General features: G+C 37.9%; 1 pseudogene across 1 annotated transcript; it reads left to right on the forward strand.

Moving 5' to 3' along the window:
* Nucleotides 1–16356: 16356 nt before the first annotated feature.
* LOC113897034 lies at nt 16357–17259 on the forward strand (annotated as a pseudogene). Its single transcript, XR_003512217.1, has one exon. The product of XR_003512217.1 is annotated as a tropomyosin alpha-4 chain pseudogene (transcript).
* Nucleotides 17260–21196: the final 3937 nt, after the last annotated feature.

Genomic DNA, 21196 nt, shown 5'->3' on the forward strand with positions numbered 1-21196 from the left:
TTCAGTTGTCAGTCTCCATGGACTTATTTTGTTATTAGTAGTTAATATTTTTACTCTTCCTTCTCAGGATTTTTTATTCTTGGCTTTTGCGTAACTTCCTTAAATGCTCATCTTTGTCTTCCCTTACTGGTTCTAATTTCCCTCCTTATAAGAAGCACCAAAGTTCAGTCCTTAGCTCTCCCTGCACTTATCTTTCAGTAGTCTTACTGAGACTTTATCCACTATTAATGCTGAAATTATATTTTCAATTCCTGTGCCTTTCAAGTCCATATCTCTGTCTAACCTCTCCAGAACTATCATTCCCAGAGAATGCTGGTATTTCCACTTAGCTCCCTAGATAAGGCTGTGCTTCATGTATATAATTTTTGAGGTGCAAGAGCCAGTGAGGATTAAAGCAGTAAGCATGGATTGAGACTAACACATTACAAATAGTGGTGCAGAAAAAGAATGGATAGATCCTGATAAAAAACCCACTAATCTTAATGGAATTATCAACCCCTTATACACAGTCTTCGTGGCTTATTATTGGATGTTTTGCTGGGTAAGACAAATCTACCTTTTAATGTTTAAGGCCTTAATGAAGTTTTCTTTGTTGAACTCACTCCTGGCATACACATGTATTAAGTTGCATCTTCTGAATCTAGTCTCAATGTGGATTCAGAAGAGAGGTGTCATTTTGTCAAACCTTTGTTTTTTAAGTCCCGTATAGGGAAACATCAATTCCATTGTGTTCTAAATGTCAGAGTCTCATTTGAGCCCCAAACTACTTAAAATTTTTTCTTCTTTAGTTTCCTGCTATATTTTGGTGGAATTAGAACACTTTTTTTTTTTTTCTTCTAGAAGAGTTCAGCCTGATAAAAGATCACAGCAAGAAATACTGTTTTAGGAAACAGATGCAAATATATTCTGAATATGTTTCTTACTTCAGGTTCGTAGACTAATTTTCTCCATATTAAAGTACTAAATCTTTAAAAGTTTCTCCAACTCCTCCCATCCCCAACACTACCTTGATCACAGTTTATCTTTCATCTGTTAAACAAAAATTTTAGGTTGTCTTTTGCTAATGAAGAGCAAGTTGGCTGAAATTATATTATTTTATTCCTTTGAGACTCAAACAAAAATAAAGGCAAACTCTGCCCTATTTAGGTAACAGTGAAATCAAAGTTGAAATAATTATTCATGAGATGAAGAAATCACCTGCATGGCGCTTTGTCACAGGAGAATGTGGCTTTGAGTTAGAGAAAATATTCGACTAACACGAATTACAGGTGACTAGAGCTTAAGAGAAATATAGAGCAGTTTGTTTTAGTTGTAGATGGTGTCTTCATCTATTGCATGTTAATGTTTTGTTGTGAATGTGGCTGATAAGGTTATCAGAAGTGCAAGACTGGAGTGCTGATTTTCTCTTAGGGCTATATTACTGTTTGGGTAGGCATTATGTTTAGGACTCTGAAGGGTGATAAAATATAGCCATCATTAAAACCCTCTTTCTACATAATAAGCACACGCTGAAAGGTTATCATCAGATATGACTGTGCAGGACGATAGATGTTTAAGAGGCTTCTGCCTCCTCCTCAAGGTTATGAACCAATGATACACATGTAGCAGGGATGTATGGATGTTTGCAGAGGCATTCCTTTCTAAAACAAATTTGAATTGTCAACAAATACAAAGATAAAGCATCAAATTCTTCTTAAAAAATTTTTTTTTTTACTAATTCTGTTCAGCACTTCAGTGATAAGAAGAAGGGCTTGAGTAAAACAGAGAAACAACAGCACAGTATTTGCAAAGTCCTGATCATATCAAGAGGATGCAGCTTCCATAGCTTGAGTAATCAGAGTAAAGTGATTCATCTAAAATCATTTGAAATGCCTCTCATAACAATTCATCCTGTCCTTTCAAAAAGGTTGCAGTTTTTTCATTTTATTACTCTCTGTTCTAAATGAGGACACAGATAATCGCATTTCAAGCCCATGCCTTCATTTTCCCCACATTTTCCACAGAATGAAGGTAGCAGAGGTTTGGCAGATGGGAAACTCATTGGATTGTGGCTAGTCTTGGAGACAATTCACAAGTTAAGTTTTTCTGGGAGGAAAAAAAAAAAGAAGGAGTAGCTGTTTACAGGAAGGCTTTAAGAGGAATGATATGTTCCCATACCATAAGAAGTGATGCCAGCACCTGGCTGATTGAACTAATAGATTAAAGAAAGACAATTATAGCACTCCACAGGGAAGATAATGAAGGCAAGAAAAAAGGTTACTAATATTCTCACGAATGTAGGCTCACCTAATAGGTAATGTCTGAATAGGGGAATTAGAAACAGCAGATGTTAAATTTAAGAAAATTATATTGATGGCATTCAGGGCAAATAAGTCAGTTGTTTTATTTTACAATTTAAAAGAATATAAAAGATGGTCGAGAAATTTAAAAATATATATCCTAAATGTAATCCAACCTAAACACAAATTCTTTGTAGTTACACTAACTAAAACTATAGATTCCTCTTTTTAATTATTGATTTCTCTCATTTCTCCTGGGGAGAAACTTTAAGTGGAACTAGACACTAAAGCTGGGAAAAAATAAAGGAAAGTGAAGTGTTTCATACAATTGGGTAGATTGTTTTGAAACTCGCCTTGGGTCAAGATGAAGGAACGAAGATAAAAGTACATCTTGCTCTTGAAACTGCCTTCAGTACATGCTGGGGTTAGGAGACAGGGTGATATGTAAGACAGATGCTGTACATGGATCAATATTCTGAGAACAGAGTGGTTTATGTTACAGATTTGAGGTACCTGGTCTCAGGCTATGGTTCTACCACTTCCTAACTTTAACCACAGTCCTTTGGACTATGCTCTTAACCTCTTGAAGCCTCAGTTTCCACATCTGTCAAAATGAGAACATGAAACATTGTTACTTACTAAAGTTAAAGAATTTAGTGAAATGCTGAATTTAATACACTTATCATGCTTTTTAGCAAAAGCTTATATAATTTTGTGAGAGCAATGTGTTTGCTGCAATAAGTCACAATAGACAAGGCTAAGCCTTTATTTAACTACAAATCTTCCTTGACTTAGGGTGCCCTATGAATCCTGATAAACCCACAGTTAGTAGAAAATATCCTAAGTAAAAATGCACTTATACATTTAATCTACTGAACATCATAGCTGAGCCCAGCCTACCTTAAACCTGCTCAGAACATGTACATTAACCTACAGTTGTGCAAAATTATCTAACTCAAAACCTGTTTTATAATATAGTGTTAACTATGTCAGGTAATTTACTGAATACCATACTGAAAATGAAAAACAGAATGATTTTATGAGAAAAGAATGGTGATAAGTGTATGGATTATTAACCCTGCTGGTAGTGTGGCTGATTGGGAGCTGTGACTCGCTGTCCTGCCCAGCATCATGAGACAGTATCATGAGTCTTATACTGCACATTGCTAGCCTGGAAAAGGTCAAAGTTCGAAATATGGTTTTTACTGAATGTGTACAGCTTTTGTTGTTGTTGTTCAGTTGCTAAGTTGTGTCCAACTCTTTGCAACCCCATGGACTATAGCCTGCTGGGTTCCTCTGTCCTACACTGTCTCCCAAAGGTTGCTCAAATTTATGTCGGTTGCTCCCCTGGTGACTCAGTTCTTTGGTGCTCCACCTTCTTTATGGTCCATCTCTTGTATCTATACATGACTACCGTAAAACCTATAGCTTTGACTATATAGACCTTTGTCAGCAAAATGATGTCTCTGCTTTTTAATTTGCTGCCTAGGTTTGTCTTAGCTTTTCTCACAAGGAGCAAGCGTTCTTTATTTCCATGGCTGCAGTCATGATCCACAGTGACTTTGGAGCCCAAGAAAATAAATTCTGTCATTGCTTCCACTTTTTCCCCTTGTATTTGTCATGAAGTAATGGGACCAGATGCCATGATCTTAGTTTTTTGAATATTGAGATTCAAGTCAGCATTTTTACTCTCCTCTTTTACCCTCATCAAGAACTTCTTTAGTTCCTCTTCACTTTCTGCCATTAGAGTGGTATTATCTTTCTCTGGGCAATCTTGATTCCAGCTTGTGATTCATTCAGCCCAGCATTTCACATGATGTACTCTGCATGTAAGTTAAATAAGCAGGGTGACAATATACAGCCTTGTCATTCTCCTTTCCCAGTTTTGCACCAGTTAGTTGTTCTATGTCTGATTCTAATCAATGCTTCTTGACCCGCATGCAGGTTTCTCAGGAGACAAGTAAGACAGTTCTGGTGTTCCCACTTTAAGATTTTCCACAGTTTGTTGTGATCCACATGGTCAAAGGCTTTAATGTAGCTAATGAAGTAGAAGTAGATGTTTTTCTGGAAGTTCCTTGCTTTCTCTATGACCCAAGGAATGTTTCCAATTTGATCTCTGATTCCTCTGCCTCTTCAAAATCTAGTTTGTACATCTGAAAGTTCTCAGTTCACATACTGGTAAAGCCTAGCTTGACGAATTTTGAGCATAACCCTGCTAGCATGTGAAATGAGCGCAATTGTACAGTAGGTTGAACATTCTTTGGCATTGCCTTTCTTTGGGATTGGAATGAAAACTGACCTTCTCCATTCCTGTGGCCACTGCTGAGTTTTCCAAATTTGCTGACATATTGAACAAAGCTCGTGGAGGTGACAGAATTCCAGGCAAACTATTTAAAATCCTAAAAAATGATGCTGTACCACTTTTGCACCATCCTAAAGTTACAAAAAAATCATAAGTCAAACCATTGTAAGTCAGGGGAAATCTATATGTTATTTAGATAAAACTCTGTGTACCTGGGAAATAGAACTTAGAGTTCTTCTTGTACTTTAATGCAAGCTTTTCCATTACAGGAATAATGTTACCTGCTAAAATTCTTTTTGAACCCAGATGAACACCCATCAAGCAGTCCTACGTCTGCTCTTTGGAACAATATTATATATTACTTCTTTTCTGCTTGTTGCTATTTCTTATTTTTGAAGACTGATGTTTTCCCATCAGTTTTCCAACTTTTATCCAAGTTGAACAAATTTCTTTAATCATTTCTCTAAATTTGTACTATCCAGTATCATACTCACTAGCTAGGTGGCTATTGAACATTTGAAATTTAGCTAGTTTCTTTTGAGATCTCCTGTAGTATAGCAAACATACTAGATTTCAAACTTCCTGTAAAAACCAGAACGTCAGATTCTCAGTAACTTTTTAAAGTTTGAATACATGTTGAAAAAATATTTAAGATCAACTTGGGTTAAATCAAATTTCTTATTTAATTTTATCTGTTTCATTTTACTTTTTAAAATGTGAAGTGAAAGTTGCTCAGTCATGTCCGACTCTTTGTGACCCCATGGCATTCTCCAGGCCAGAATACTGGAGTGGAAAGCTGTTTACTTTTCCAGGGGATCTTCCCAACCCAGGCATCGTACCCAGGTCTCCTGCATTCCAGGCAGATTCTTTACCAGCTGAGCCACAGGGAGAGCCCAAGAATACTGGAGTGGGTAGCCTATCCCTTCTCCAGCAGATCTACCTGACCCAGGAACTGAACCGGGGTCTCCTGCATCGCAGGCAGATTCTTTACCAAGTGAGCTATCAGGGAAAACCTTTTTAAATGTGGCTCCTAGGAAATTTACAATTACATGTCTTTCATTTGTGGCTTGTAGGTATTTCTATGGGACAGCACTGATCTAGATAAAATAGTTATGGAGTTGAAGTGATTTAAAGAAGAATTTATCAGAAAAAGAAAAGAAGAAATTATGTAGACTAAAAATTAGGCTGTAGGCTTTATACTGGGCTTCCCTTGTGGCTCAGCTGGCAAAGAATCTTCCTGCAATGCAGGAGACTTGGGTTCAATCCCTGGGTTGGAAAGACCCCTTCTGATACATATTTATTACAGTGTTCCACATGGCACATACATAAATGCATACATTCTACAGCATATACATTCATGAGATAAAATGAAACACACCTTAAACTAGGATGGGGAAGGAAGCCTATTTTTGGGGGCGCTTACCCTCCTGCCCACCTTCCCCATGGGGCAGTGAGGCTCTGTCAGTCTGTTGTCACTGTTACTTAAAAGCTAGAAACTTAGAAAATTGTCCCTGAAAAGTCCTTTAGAAGACCAGTGAGATTTCTTCAATGGAAAGCTTATTTTGTTATGCCTCAAATTGTAGGTAAATTAAAGGAACAGGAAAAATGACTCCCTTTTCATTATTTTCTGAAGACAAACTGGATATTTCAAAGGCGAAGAAATCTCAAAGCCTAGAGAGATTTAAACTAATCTTATTAGTTCTCTTCTAGACAGGACTCTACTATATGGCTGAAAAGTATTTCATAGAAATTAAAGGGAGGAAGGCTGCCAGATAGCACTGTTAAATGCATTTACTTTAATTTAGTTTAGTCCTGATTTTTATAAGGCTGTAAACTGCATAGGACCAATGTTTGGTAAATTATGTTCCCAGTGCAGTTCCCTAAAGTGCAACGGAATCTTCAGCTCAGCATCTATATTTACTTTTATTGTGGGACTCTAATATTTCTTCTAGCTTAAACTTCCTAAATGAACACATTCTCTTTGCCTTTCTTGAAAATATAAATAGGCATAATATTTAAGTTGTTTGGAGCATATAATGCTAAATATCTGAAGTAAAGCTGTTAATGCTGTGCTGTGTGCTCTGCCATGTCCAACTCTTTGCCATGCCCTCTTCCAGGGGATCTTCCCAACCCAAGGAGCGAACCCATGTCTTCTGCATTGGCAGGAAGATTCTTTACCACTGGCACCACCTGGAAAACTGTTGCAGTAACATTAAATCAGTGAATATTTATTAATTACTAACATATATAAGCATTAATGTGGAAATGTCTCTCAAGGAATTATTCATTTTGAATGGGAAAACGTATCAGTCAAGAAGGCATAAATCAAGTGTTCTCAGCCTTGGCACAATTGCTAGTTCTTAATTCCGAAGCTGTCCTGTTCATTGTAGGATGTTCACCATCAGCCCATGGCCTCTGCCTGCTGCACGCCAGGAAAATCCTTGCCCCTAGATGTGACAGCCAGAAATGTTTCCAGACAGTGCCAGATGCCTACTGGGCAGCAAACTTGGCCTTGGCTTGGGTTTTGCTATGGTTAGAGAAAAAAATTAAAAAAAATAAACACTGCAAAATTATATTTCTCCCTTCTCCATGTTCAGTGTAAAAACTCTTGGCTTACAGTATCACTAAGGCATCAGTGATGCCTCTACATGTTTCTACAAAACTGAGGCAAGAAAATTGGACAATTACTTGCTGGCTCTTAGAAATCAGCCAAGAGGTTGACTTTCTGCTCACATTTCCTTAATCTAAACCTAATGTTAAAAAAGGGCTTCCCTGGTGGCTCGGTGGTAAGGAATCTACCTGCCAGTGCAGGAGATGTGGGTTTGAACCCAGGGATAGGAAAATCTCATGGAGAAGTAATAGCAGCCCACTCTAGTATTTCTATGGGAAATCCCAAGGACAAAGGAGCCTAACAGGCTACAGTCCATGGGGCTGCGAAGAGTTTTACATGATTTAGCCACTAAACAACAACAATAGTATCAAAGAGGCAGCTGAGGTCAATCCATTCATGAACCAGGAAGAGGAGCAGTGAAATATTTGTAAATAGACCTGATGATCACTATAATAAGGTTTAGGGAAGAGGAGGAAGAAGAAGTGAAATCTGAAGACAGCATGGAAGAAAAAGTTTTGTTTGAAAAGGCAACTATGGAGGAAAAGGTAATTCTACGAAGAAGAAACAGTATGAACAGTGATTAATGAGTGACCACTTTATAGACAATGTTTTATAATGCTTTCCTATTTTTAAAAAGTGCTATGCATTCAAGAGTTAGCACTCCAAAGTTCTGGTTCCAAATGTTTCTGATTATATATTTACTATTACAGTTGTGAGAGGCTTCTCATGGATTATATACTTTAAATCTTCACAACGCTATTTCATTAACATGTTGATGTACTATTTTTCACATGAGAAAAATGAAGATAAGTGACCTGACATAGTGAAACAACTTATGAAGCATTGGGTTTCAAGCTCGGATATGTCTGACTCCAAAATGTATGCCCTAAACAACTACATTATGCAACCCAATGCAAATTATATTCAATCTCATATGGCATTAATTCTGAGAAGCACATTTTTCTTCCTTTATAACATCTCTCATATCTACAAACATCTTACAATCAATGTTGTGTCATAGTTTAATTGGCTGCTTTTTCCCTTGTCCTAGTGGTATATGAAATAGTGGTCTGCTTTATAATCAATGGCATCTTAGATTCAATAAATCTTTTAGGACAGCATCATCTATTAAGAAAGAGGCAGAGTCCTTGTCCATGCTGAAGCTATTAGCATCTAATCTGAAACTTCACGGAGTAAGACTTCCAGATTATTTTGTTAACTCAAACAGCTGTTATTCAGTGTCTGAGATCAGAGTGTACTGATCCCTTAGGGGAGGTACTCATTCTCCTGTTTTTCAGATTCATCTTCGTTTGTAACACAGCCCCTCCAAGAGGAGGACATCCAAGACTGAAAAGTATTAGTAATTAATCATAGCCAAAAGAAGTAGAAGTGGCTGGGTAATTACCACAGCAATTCAGAATAGAAAGATGTATTCATTGTTTCATATAATTTTGTTTGTAAAGAAAACTTGAAAATGAGAGGTAAATAAAAACAGCATTCATCTTTTCACTCAGATTTTACTTGATATCAAAGTAAAATTAATGAGTACGTGTACTGTCACTGAATCATATCTGACTTTTTTTGACCCCATGGACTGCAGCCCACCAGGCTCCTCTGACCATGGAATTCTCCAGGCAAGAATACTGGAGTGGGGTTGCCATTTCCTACTCTATTAATGAGTATAGTTATGTAATAATTATACATAGTTCTTAGAAACCTGAATGAAATGGGTATGTTTATTGATGAAGGGGTGGGGGAGAGAGAAAAGGAGAGACAGATGTTTATGGATGAATGAAAATGAAATGGATGTTTACTGAATGTTTACTGAAAATGGATGTTTACTGAATTACAACTTTGGATGTTTTTTGTAACAGTACCCATTAAAGATATGTTTTTCCTTCATTGGCAATCACTCTGCCATTATTCTCATATCCCCTGAAAGCACGACAGGAAACACCCATAATTTCTTTTCATATTTTTTCATTCTATATCAGGATTCAATGAGGTTTATAATGTCCTGTACAATGTCAGTGGAGAAGGCAATGGCACCCCACTCCAGTACTCTTGCCTGGAAAATCCCATGGGTGGAAGAGCCTGGTAGGCTGCAGTCCATGGGGTCGCTAAGAGTCGAACACGACTGAACGACTTCACTTTCACTTTTCACATTCATGCATTGGAGAAGGAAATGGCAACCCACTCCGGTGTTCTTGCCTGGAGAATCCCAGGGACGGGGGAGCCTGGTGGGCTGCTGTCTGTGGGGTCGCACAGAATCAGACACATTGAAGCGACTTAGCAGCAGCAGCAGTACAATGTCAGAGTGTTTCTACTTGCTACCTGATTGCCTACTAATTTTTCACTCTACTTCATTAATCATCTTCTTGCAGACATTATGAGCTTTTGTACAACTTGAATTATAACACCTAGAATAACGGTTCTTTGTGGCAAGTCCAAATTCTCATCTGTACAGCTTTTATCAGCTATTTGAAATCAAAACTGTTGGCCTGTCCAAATAAGTGTCAGAAAGGAAGACTTTTGTGACATAAAAACACACACTGCAGAATAGGCTCACATCAGAGTCCTGTGATGAACTGCTCTTTCACTGAAGATGTTTGCAGAGTGGTGCATTAAAGCTCCTTAGCAGAAAATTTGCAACAGAATCCTGCCATACTAGCTCTGGCTCTCATTGGATGAGAGGATTCGCTACTCCCCAAAACCTGGGAAAAATATATAATAGATACACACACTCATGCACACACATACACACACACACGCACACACAAATGTTTTAGGAAACTTTCCAGAGACAGTGGCACTGTAGTGAACCAAAGCTAGGCAAGGTATCATTAAATGCAGTATATATTCATTTGAAAAGCAAACAACCTGTTTTTAAGTTTTCAGAAATATAGATTAACCAATCAAGATATTTGGATCACTTTCATTTTCTAAAATGTCAAAAAAGTAATTAGATAGTTGAAATACTTCATTCTTAGCTCTCTGTATTGGACATACATTTGATCATGTTCTGAGTCAAGATTGATTTTGTGATTTCAGTATGTATAATCATGCTAGAATGAATGCACTTTTAAGGAGGTTGTAGATATCAAGGGTAAATTTTAGTTCAGTTCACTGACATTTTCTCTTTATTAGTTTGGTGTACTAGCCCAGTTTCACAAATTGATATTTGTGACAGGTATTTTTAGAAGTTGTTAGATTTAATTACTTCTCTGTAAGGCATATATATGAAATACAGTTTGTTTCATGATGAGATAATAGAAATTACACAGCAAAAATAAAATAAAAAATTTGAATAGTGGCTTTTATTAATTGCTTACCACTTCTCTGGAAATGTCTGATTGCTTTATACAGATGATCTTGTGCAATCTTTGTAACAGCTCTGCAAGCTCTATATCACTATCCACATTAGAAAGATGATGCATATGAGGATCCAAGAAGGGGAGTGTATAGCCGATAAATATCTTCAAGGAAGTCTGTCTGTCTCCCAAACTCTACCATGCTGCTGATAAACATCCAGTTCTTAGATTTCCTTCATAAGGCTCTACAAAGATGCCAGAGGAAAAACTTATTTAACCTTGACAAGAAGGAAGGAACTTGAAGAAGAAAAAGTGTTTTCTTTTAAAATAAGATTGTAATATCTAATCCCCTGCAGCCCCAAGGACCGATGATCTGTACTAAGTTATTACACAGCCTAGAAATTCTAATAGGCCCACTTCTACCTCAGTAGAAACACATGAGTTGATCAATTCCATTTGTAATTACATCTGGGAAAAGGGATTATAGAGACAAATATACTCAGCTGTTCTGTTCCCATGTGTACAACATGAAATTAATCACTGGACCAGTCTTCCTCGTGCTCCAGTGTTACTGATCAAGGCAAATCCTTTGCTAAGTCTGATACATACCAATCCTAACACAGGAGTATTTAGAAGAACAAAATGTAAATGTTTACTCCAAAAACCAATTTGTTCTCTTAATGCAAAGATTACCGGTAATGATTGTAAACTCTTAGTTATAGTGATTAGGTATGAAATCCCCAGCCTATACTATTCAATCATTTCTGCCTTTTAACTATAATTTTGTTCAATGGTGAACTCTATTTAGTAACTCAGAAGCACACCTACTTTTTTGTTTTATGCTGTCATGTCACTGTCATGTCACCAACTTCTTAGAACCCCAGTGCTGATTGGTTTTCATGTATTAATATGATTGAGAACGTCTTAGAGTGGCACAATCAGTTGCTTACTTTACATTAAATTTGATAGAATATTAAATGTAGCTCAAAGAATTAACACATTGATTAAATATTTTTAGTAGTTTGAATAGATAGAACACAAGACAAAAGATTTTTACTGCTTTTCGCAGAAAGTTCATATCCCTTTCCTAACCATTCTCTAAAGTTAGTATTTGAAAGGTGTGTATCTCAGACTACCAATTCATTGTATATTTTTAGTTGTTTTTCATGGATTAAAGTTCTTATATTTAAATACATTTTGGGGAGATACATGGTTCAAGAAAGTTTAAAATTTCCACAGAGTCATTTATGGACAAATTGAGCTGAAATTCCTCAGAATAAAGGTAAAATTCTTTGAAACATTAGAAATAAATTCCAACAAATTTTAAATTTTATTCCACTGCAGTTTTTCCTTTTTTTTCCTTTAGATAATGCTACAAGATTGGTATCCTGTGATGCACAGACTGAGGAATACTTTCCTAGGATATACAAAATCTCAGGAGCAAATTGTCTTACAGTCTCTAACTTGAATGATGAGACTGGATAATGAGTAAATATAAAATATTCTAAATAATAACCTGTCTCAGGTGTACAGCTGAAGGGGTATGTTAGAGATAGTTACATGGATTGCTTTCATTCTCATATTACAGTATTAGCAGATGATCTAACTTACTGCTCACAGAGGCAACCTATTGTTGAATACCTATCATATTCCAAGCAACATACACGGCAATTTTAAAAATGCTGTATTTTTTATCAGGTTATAAAAGTAATATATGTTCATTGGGGAAAATTTGAAAAATTATGTACAAAAAGAAGCAATCTTAGGTAATATAATATTCATTCTTATGTTCCTTCATTTCTTTAAATATTTGAGGTGTCAGGCAAATCAAGAATGTGACAAATGCCTAGCAGTTATCTATAAAGTTAAATATTGATATTTGATTATTCAGAGATATAATTTAAGGGTGGTACATAGACCAATTGATAGGAAAGTGTCAGTGGAGTCAGGAAATCCACATTTTGTCTTAGATTTCAAAGTTTAAATAATATGATGCATCTTTTGATTTTTTAAAAAACTTTAATAATTTAAATGGGAAGTTGTTTATGAAATACCTCTGAACATTCTGTATATAATTCTTCACAGGTTATATTCTAGAGCCAAAAAAAAAAAAAAAATCAAAACTGTGTTTTTTATTTAATCTGCTTTACCTTTGTTAATCTCAATATTCAGATGTTTAAAACAAGTATTCTTTCACGAAGATCTCAGTCACTTTATCTACAAAGGAGTTTTGTTCTCAACAATTTTCTAAACATTATTGATTGCTCCAATAGATCAGATCAGATCAGTCGCTTAGTCGTGTCCGACTCTTTGTGAACCCATGAATCGCAGCACACCAGACCTCCCTGTCCATCACCAACTCCCGGAGTTCACTCAGACCTCCCCAATCCTAAATAAGAGAACCATTTTGTACTAAGATGATGATCTTTAAGAGTTGACTCTTTCCTCTAATTACGTGTACTGAAGAGCAGTGCTCTTTCCTTGTTTTTCATTGTATTTTGCCTTAATGGTCTGCAAATTCCAGGACAAGTACTTGTCAAGTTGTTCCCAATTTAAAAGCTCTAATTTTTAAAAGCAAATAGCATATAACTGCTCTGAAACAGATGATGCATAAAGTATCTTTTTCGTTCTCAAGTTCTTATATTTTGGTCATAAGCCCATTCTTACTATATTAAAACATAAAGGGCCAATTGAAAAAACTCTTCCCAAAGCCATTCTTCCCCTGTAATCAAGACTTAACTGTTATTTACTCTTTTACAGTATATTCATTTTGCCAGTTTTAGTTCAGACTTCAGATCTTCCAGGGCACGCAAATGTTTAATTATACGTCAGGACATCATTGCTCAGTGTGTCTAGTTTTTAACAACAACAAAAAAGACAATCCTAAGTAAGATTAATCCATCTTCTAACAGTGTACCAGAATGGCAGTCTCAGGAATACTTCCATATAATTATCTAGCATAGAGGGCATATCCAGTCATGATTTGGCCTAAACAGTTCAGTTTGTGTAGTAGGAAGGACAGTTGTAGAGATTTCTCATTTGGATAAGTTAGACCCCAGTCTCCAAGTAGTGCCGATTCATGGCTGGATTTTCATCCCTTGAACTAAGGCATGTAAAATAATGGCTTTATCATGATGATATCATTCAGGAAAACTTCTAAACATCATGGTTTAGAGTAGGTCCTGATTTCTTTGGTAATGCTTTCCTGGCTTTTCTGTTTCAAGGATATTTGGTTGAATCTTTGTGTCAGCACCAATTACCAGCTGCTTGAAATTTCAGTTATTAAGTCCAAAGAGAGTACTCAGTACTCACAGATCTGGTTATTTGCTAAGATATCAACTTGAAATTCATAACACAGAGAGCAGTCATCTAGTATAATGCACTCTAGGTATTTCTGTGCTCAATTCAAGTATTTTTTATAAAATGTAACAGCTGTGTGTTTCCCATTTTTGTAGAGGTCTATCCATGGTGACAGCGCACTCACAGTCCACCTTCACTTTCCCGAGGATCCCTGTATGAAAGATCTGCTTCGTTGCCTTAGTGTCTCTGTTTCAAACTTTAAATGATCTTATTGGCAGGAATCCCTTAGAAGAAATAGAGTAGCCATCATGGTCAACAAAAGAGTCAGAAATGCAGTATTTGGATGCAATCTCAAAAATGACAAAATGATCTCTGTTCATTTCCAAGGCAAACCATTCAATATCATGGTAATCCAAGTTTATGCCCCAACCAGTAATGCTGAAGAAGCTGAAGTTGAACGGTTCTATGAAGACCTACAAGACCTTTTAGAACTAACACTCAGTGTCTCTTTTGCTGTCTCGTACACCGGGTTATTGTTACCATCTTTCTAAATTCCATATATATGCGTTAGTATACTGTATTTATGTTTTTCCTTCTGGCTTACTTCACTCTGTATAATGGGCTCCAGTTTCATCCACGTCATTAGAACTGATTCAAATGTATTCTTTTTAATGGCTGAGTAATACTCCATTGTGTATATGTATCAAAGATTTGGGAGAATGACATTGAAACATGTAAAATATCATGTAAGAAACAAGTTGCCAGTCCAGGTTCGATACACAATACTGGATGCTTGGGGCTAGTGCACTGGGACGACCCAGAGGGATGGTATGGGGAGGGAGAAGGGAGGAGGGTTCAGGATGGGGAACACATATATACCTGTGGTGGATTCATTTTGATATTTGGCAAAACTAATAACAATTATGTAAAGTTTAAAAATAAAATAAAATTAAAAAAAAAAAAAAAGAACTAACACTCAAAAAAGATGTCCTTTTCATTATAGGGGACTGGAATGTAAAAGTAGAAAGTCAAGAAACACCTGGAGTAACAGGGAAATTTGGCCTTGGAGTACAGAATGAAGCAGGGTAAAGGCTAATAGAGTTCTGCCAAGAGAATGCACTGGTCATAACAAACACCCTCTTCCAACAACACAAGAGAAGACTCTACACAAACACCTCACCAGATGGTTAACACCGAAATCAGATTGATTATATTCTTTGCAGCCAAAAATGGAGAAGCTCTATACAGTCAACAAAAACAAGACCAGGAGCTGACTGTGGCTCAGATCATGAACTCCTTATTGCCAAACTCAGACTTAAATTGAAGAAAGTGGGGAAAACCACTAGACCATTTAGGTATGACCTAAATCAAATCCCTTATGATTATACAGTAGATGTGAGAAATAGATTTAAGGGACTAGATCTGATAGACAGAGTGCCTGATGTACTATGGACAGAGGTTCATGACATTGTAAAGGAGACAGGGATCAAGACAATCCCCAAGAAAAAGAAATGGAGAAAAGCAAAATGGCTGTCTGAGGAGGCCTTACAAATAGCTGTGAAAAGAAGAGAAGTGAAAGGCAAAGGAGAAAAGGAAAGATATAACTATTTGAATGCAGAGTTCCAAAGAATAGCAAGGAGAGATAAGAAAGCCTTCCTCAGCGATCAATGCAAAGAAATAGAGGAAAACAATAGAATGGGAAAGACTAGAGATCTCAAGAAAATTAGAGATATCAAGGGAACATTTCATGCAATGATGGGCACAATAAAGGACAGAAATGGTATGGACCTAACAGAATCAGAAGATGGTAAGAAGAGATGGCAAGAATACACAGAAATATACAAAAAAGATCTTCACAACACAGATAACCACAATGGTGTGATTACTCACACTCACCTAGAGCCAGACATCCTGGAATGTGAAGTCAAGTGGGCCTTAGGAATCATCACTATGAACAAAGCTAGTGGAGGTATGGAATTCTAGTTGAGCTATTTCAGATCCTAAAAGATGATGCTGTAAAAGTGCTGCACTCAGTATGCCAGCAAATTTGGAAAACTCAGCAGCAGCCACAGGACTGGAAAAGGCAGTTTTCATTCCAATCCCAAAGAAAGGCAATGCCAAAGAATGCTCAAACTACTGCACAATTGCACTCATCTCACATGCTATTAAAGTAATGCTCAAAATTCTCCAAGCCAGGCTTCAGCAATGCGTGAACCGTGAACTTCCTGATGTTCAAGCTGGTTTTAGAAAGGGCAGAGGAACCAGAGATCAAATTGCCAACATCTGCTGGATCATGGAAAAAGCAAGAGAGTTCCAGAAAAACATCTATTTCTGCTTTGTTGACTATGCCAAAGCCTTTGGCTGTGTGGATCACAATAAACTGTGGAAAATTCTGAAGGAGATGGGAATACCAGACCACCTGACTTGCCTCTTGAGAAACCTGTATGCAGTCAAGAAGCAATAGTTAGAACTGGACATGGGCAGCTCTTGCCGGAGCTGAGCCCAACCGAGCGCCCGCTGCTGTCCGCTGCCCGCTGTGTGCGCCTCCGTGCCATGACTGGCCTCAACTCCCTGGAGGTGGTGAAACGCAAGATCCAGGCCCTGCAGCAGCAAGCAGATGAGGCGGAGGACCGCGCGCAGGGCCTGCAGCGCGAGCTGGACGTCAGCGCGAGCGGCGCGAGAAAGCCGAAGGTGATGTGGCAGCTCTCAATCGGTGCATCCAGCTCGTTGAGGAGGAGTTGGACAGGGCCCAGGAACGACCGGCCACAGCCCTGCAGAAGCTGAAGGAGGCAGAAAAGGCTGCAGATGAGAGTGAGAGAGGGATGAAGGTGATAGGAAACCGCGCCATGAAAGATGAGGAGAAGATGGAGATTCAGGAGATGCAGCTTAAAGAGGCCAAACACATCGCCGAGGAGGCTGACCGCAAATACGAAGAGGTAGCTCGAAAGTTGGTCATCCTGGAGGGTGAGCTAGAGAGGGCAGAGGAGTGTGCCGAGGTGTCCGAACTAAAATGTGGTGACCTGGAAGAAGAACTCAAGAATGTCACTAACAACCTGAAGTCACTAGAGGCTGCATCTGAAAAGTATTCTGAAAAGGAGGACAAATATGAAGAAATTAAACTTCTCTCCGGCAAACTGAAAGAGGCTGAGACCCGTGCCGAATTTGCAGAGAGAACAGTTGCAAAACTGGAAAAGACAATTGATGACCTGGAAGAAAAACTGGCCCAGGCCAAAGAAGAGAATGTGGGCTTACATCAGACACTGGATCAGACACTAAACGAACTAAACTGTATATAACCAAAACAGAAGGGTCTTGTTCCAACAGAAACTCCAGAGCGCCGTGTCTTTCTCTTCTCTTGTAAGAAGTTTCTTTTGTTATTGCCTCTTCACTTTGCTGGAAATGTCAAGCAAATTATGAATACATGACCAAATATTTTGTATCAGAAAGAAAAAAAAAAAAAAGAACTGTACATGGAACAACAGACTGGTTCCAAATAGGAAAAGGAGTACGTCAAGGCTGTATATTGTCACCCTGCTTATTTAACTTATATGCAGAGTACATCATGAGAAACACTGGGCTGGAAGAAGCACAAGCTGAAATCAAGATTGCTGGGAGAAATATCAATAACCCCAGATATGCAGATGACACCACCCTTATGGCAGAAAGTGAAGAACTAAAGAGCCTCTAGACGAAAGTGAAAGAGGTGAGTGAAAATGTTGACTAAAAGCTTTGCATTCAGAAAACTAAGATCATGGCATCCAGTCCCATCACTTCATGGCAAATAGATGGGGAAACAGTGGAAACAGTGGCTGACTTAATTTTTGGGGGCTCCAAAATCACTGCAGATAGTGACTGCAGCCATGAAATTAAAAGACACTTACTCCTTGGAAGGAAAGTTATGACCAACCTAGACAGCATATTATAAAGCAGAGACATTACTTTGTCAACAAATGTCCATCTAGTCAAGGCTATGGTTTTTCCATTTGTCATGTATGGATGTGGGAGTTGGACTATAAAGAAAGCTGAGCACGGAAGAATTGATGCTTTTGAGCTGTGGTGTTGGAGAAGACTCTTGAGAGTCCCTTGGACTGCAAGGAGATCCAACCAGTCCATCCTAAAAGAGATCAGTCCTGGGTGTTCATTTGAAGGACTGATGCTGAAGCTGAAACTCCAATACTTTGGCCACCTGATGTGAAGAGCTGACTCATTTGAGAAGACCCTGATGCTGGGAAAAATTGAAGGCGGGAGGTGAAGGGAATGACAGAGGATGAGATGGTTGGAATGCATCACTGACTCAATGCACATGGGTTTGGGTAGATTCCTGGAGTTGGTGATGGACAGGGAGGCCTGGTGTGCTGCGGTTCATGGGGTTGCAAAGAGTCAGACACGACTGAGTGACTGAACTGAACTATTCTTTGTTTTCTCCATGTTTATAAGTCAGGTGGCTGGTTGTGGTATGCTTTTTATGGTATATCTGCTTAGCTTCTCAAACTAAACTAGGTCTTTGCTTTCACACCTGCATTGATTTTAATGTTGGTTTCCATTAAAGCTGTCTTATGTTAACTTTGTTGATAAGAATTTATATGCTTTTAAAGAATTAATGTAGATTATCAAATCCATTATATCCTATTTTACAAGCTGTTATGGCTTATCCTTAGCGACTTTATGGATACAAAACTCACCTCAGAAAAGACTGCTGGGGAATTCAGCCATATTCCTATCTGTCTCTTTCTCACTTCAAGGGATAAAATATTTAGATAGCTTACCAAATTACATATTGATTTGAGCTACAAGACATTGATCTATTTTTACTTGCAGATATCTGTATTTCCAAAGGTGCCATTTCGCTTCCTAAAATCTTGTTCTCCTGATTAAATCCATCATACCCCCTACTGCTTATCTTTCAATTTCCTAATTATTACAATTCTGAGAAAATTATGAATTGCCAGACTAATATAAAGATGTGCTTTTGTGATTCAGCATATCCTTATAAGGTGTCTTTTTGTTTATTTAACTGTCATTTTCTATTTTAGAACCTTAGTAAGTCAAATGCATTAGCGATTAATCCAGGTTGGTTAGCTTTCACTGTAAATAACATGGCTATTGAATTCTCTGTATCTTCAGAATCAACTGGCCTCTAGGGATACATGAAACCTGAAAAACAATGTGATATTCACTGTCTGTAACCTTTCTGCTTCACTTACTCTATTTGTATGGGGAAACGGAATGAAGAGAACTTTTAGAGAAAGAATTAGATTTATCTGTCTGTTCAGCACTTGATGCATTTCCTCATAAAATTCTCTTAATGGTACTAAAAACCTCTATTACTGTCTCCACTGCCTAGATGAGTTAGTTAAAATTTGTGTTGTGCTGAGTCGCTTCAGTTGTGTCTAACTTTGTGCGACCCTACGGACTATAGCCCACCAGGCTCCTCTGTCTAGGCAAGAAAACTGGAGTGGATAGCCATGCCCTCCTTCAAGGGGAGTTAGTTAAAATTTGGAGAAGTTAAATATCAGGAGGAGAAGGCAATGTCACCCCCACTCCAGTACTCTTGCCTGGAAAATCCCATGGAAGGAGGAGCCTGGTGAGTGGCAGTCCATGGCATCGCAAAGAGTCGGACACGACTGAGCAACTTCACTTTCACTTTCATGCATTGGAGAAGGCAATGGCAACCCACTCCAGTGTTCTTGCCTGGAGAATCCAGGGACTGCAGAGCCTGGTGGGCTGCCGTCTATGGGGTTGCACAGAGTCGGACATGACTGAAGTGACTTAGCAGTAGCAGCAGCAAATATCAGGCTCCAGGTCTTACAGCTGATAAGACACCATCAGGATTTAAAACTATGCTATGCTATGCTATGCTAAGTCATTTCAGTCGTGTCCGACTCTGTGCGACCCCACAGATGGCATTCCACCAGGCTCCGCCGTCCCTGGGATTCTCCAGGCAAGAATACTGGAGTGGGTTGCCATTTCCTTCTCCAGTGCATGAAAGAGAAAAGTGAAAGTTAAGTCGCTCAGTGTCTGACTCTTAGCGACCCCATGGACTGCAGCCCACCAGGCTCCTCCGTCCATGGGATTTTCTAGGCAAGAGTACTGGATTGGGGTGCCATTGCCTTCTCCAACTAGGTCTGCTGATTCCATAGTCTGCACCTTCTCACTTATCAGATTAATTTCATAATTTTGCATTCTAGGTTACCTTGTGTTTTCATTATTTATATGTATATTATTTCTCCTTTTTAGATCAATGATTCTCAATGTGTGACTCCTGGAGTATCAGCATCAAATTCACCCAGGCTGGGTGTTTGAGTACTGATTTTTTGTCTTAGATCCATCGAATTGTAAAATCTTAGCAGAGGACAGAATTTGTCTTACTAATATAGTCCCAAATAAATCTAATGCACAATATAATTTAAAACCACCCTTCTAAGAGCCATGTTTGATACATCTATTCATTTTCTACATTTTCCAGGTTAGTGTCAGACAGTTGGTGCTCAGTAAGTGCATTTCAATCAGATTCTGAACATATTTTAGAATCCTTGAGTAAGAAGTTTGATTTTCTTTTATATTAAATCAATCAAGTAATTGTCCATGACATTGGCTACCAGAACTCTCCTATAATTCCTTTAATTACTGTAGCCTTTTGGGTTCTAGAAGGCAATGCAGAGAACATAGAAAACTAGATTACAGAATTTTACGAAAGCATATGGACCAATTGATACCATTTGACTTAAAAATATAGCAATGCGAATATCTCGTCTAGTTTAATGAATAGCTTTATAAAGAATTATATGTTTGGTATGCCCTATTGATAGTGTCCACCTTTCTGCTATTTTCTTTGTCCTTTTCCCTTCACATTAAAAAAAAGCAATCAACCCCATGAGATATTGTTAAGGGATATGGGAATAGATAGGATTTTATTAGGAAAAATAGGAGGGAAAAGCCTAAAAATGTTTTAGAAGCTTAAAAAGCTTTTAATACAAGCATGTTTTTGTTCAGGAATCTTTTCTTGATATCTTTGAAGCTTCAAAATTTTTTAAATGACCAATGGGCACTGAAAACTCTCCATTGGTTTCTAGGCTTTCTATATATCATGACACCATGGGACTCATTTGGATTTCACTGCATATATTAATTGATTCAGTAAGTGTCAAAATTACATATCAGCTTTGGAAAAGTTAAACTGAAAAGTACTCTATGATTTATGAAAATGCTTATTTAAAAAAAAAACTAATTGGTCTAATGGGTGAGGTCCATGGTGCCCCCACCAAGAGATCAAAGATGTCTTAAGATAAACCTATTGTAGTCTCTTATAGATTCTTCTGATCTTTTTTTTGGGCCATGCTGCATGACATATGAGGTATTAGTTCCTCCACCAGGTATCAGACTCCTGTGCCTG

Source organism: Bos indicus x Bos taurus, chromosome 8 (genome assembly GCF_003369695.1).
Source record: "Bos indicus x Bos taurus breed Angus x Brahman F1 hybrid chromosome 8, Bos_hybrid_MaternalHap_v2.0, whole genome shotgun sequence".
In the NCBI taxonomy this organism is placed as follows: Eukaryota; Metazoa; Chordata; class Mammalia; order Artiodactyla; family Bovidae; genus Bos; species Bos indicus x Bos taurus.